The sequence below is a fragment of the Trachymyrmex cornetzi genome, unplaced genomic scaffold, assembly GCF_001594075.2.
Source record: "Trachymyrmex cornetzi isolate Tcor2-1 unplaced genomic scaffold, Tcor1.1 scaffold1128, whole genome shotgun sequence".
Taxonomy (NCBI): domain Eukaryota; kingdom Metazoa; phylum Arthropoda; class Insecta; order Hymenoptera; family Formicidae; genus Trachymyrmex; species Trachymyrmex cornetzi.
This window is the reverse complement of record NW_017295685.1, coordinates 48416-50203: the sequence shown is the minus strand read 5'-3', so window position 1 is coordinate 50203 and position 1788 is coordinate 48416.

Genomic DNA, 1788 nt, shown 5'->3' with positions numbered 1-1788 from the left:
TGGATGTAATGAGGAAGATCTTCGGTTATGCACTTAACAAACTCTTGTCTTAGCGAAATAAACTGCGAGAGAATGACTGTTTTAAAACCGAACTCAGAGCAGGATCAAAAAATGAAGAGTGAAGAGTGCGAGTCTCGCAGTGTCAATTTATATAGAGGGTTTCAGAGGGTGGTTCTCTGATGAGACATGTTGAGTGGGAAAAATCGAGGATTCAAGTTGGAGGGATTTTCTGCTTTGGTAGGAAATTTGTGTTTCATATTCTTACTGGTAACTACTTTCAAAATTTGCTCCGCCCGCACTGCAAGTTTCAATCCCCTAAGAACTTATTGGTGATACGTCATCACCTTTTCTAGATTTTCAGATTCACGGTCACCCATTGGCGAGTTTAGTTTTTGGTATTCTCTTTGAAGAGAAGGGGTATTTCACTTATCGTACCTTCCGAACGACCTGATCGTGACAATTTGAAAACTCACATTCCCTTTTTTTTTCTTATTTCCGATTTCTCTTTTATTAGATATTTGAACGTGCGTCTTCTCGTCTAGACAGTATTTCTTCAGGATTTTATGATCGTCGGCAAAAATTAAAATTTATTCTTGTCAAGCTATTTCTATTTTACTATTTCCTGTTGTTAACGAAAAGACGCCCTTCAACACGTTACATGCGCTTGGGAATGCGACTTTCTATTTACCCAGGATTCCCGATCCGTTTTTAGATATTACTTATTTAAACTGAACGTGTTTCAAAACGAACATTCTCGATATGGTCTGTAATTTGTCATAAATTTTATTACTGCTACTATCGGGTGATCTTGGGTATCTATGTTTTTATTATCTTTCCAAAATCGTTGGGAGGGCTTTCAACGACATATTTTCTACATATTGTCACGCTCGCCGATCGGTGACCGTTAACTCTCGCATTTTCTCTTACATCCTGTCTCAACGATCACCCTATTAGGTAATCTCGAAACGAGGAAATCGTGGAGTCCTCCCGGACGTAACACAGTAATACAACTTCATTGTCTTATGGTGAATTGTGTCCTTTCTCCTTTATCTTCATCTCAAACTAGTACTTCAATGCCTTAACTATCATCATGTATATGTTAAAATAAAAAGACACTTTTTGGTAATTTAATTGTTTGTATTTCTATATTAGTAATTGTTTTAATTTTGTAAAAGTTTAACTTTGTACTCTTCTTTGCGCTGCACGCTCATTGAAAATTATATGTAAATAAAAAGTTCTTATTCTTTCTCTTTATTACTCATTAGACAAAACAAGTATAACATTAGATAAAACAAGTATAACGCGATAGCACTGATAGCATTCTCTAAATACAGATCCAACGTATCTTTGGACACTATACGAGCGTTGCGATCATGACACAATCATTGAGCTTCTTCTAAACTAATTTTCTAATGTTTAAAATTTTATAGAAAATAATATTGGCATTTAGAGAGATAAAAAGAACTTTACGTATTATATACATACATTATCGATAAATAACATCGTAGAAATTTATTTAAACGCAATAAAAGATCTAAGAGGTATATGGATGAAACCGAGAAATAACCATTTCTGGAGTGAAATTGTTCTGAAGACGTATACTGAGTTAGAGAGAAAATTTTTGAATGCAAAAGGATACATTTGTGTTTAACTTAATAAAGAAAAAATTAATGAATTAAAGTTTTAAGGTAACTAAATTGAATGAAACATTATTAAGTATCTTAAAAACTACAAATCATTTTCTGCGAAAATAATGGCCGAGGTTATCGTAATACACTTCTACGCAGG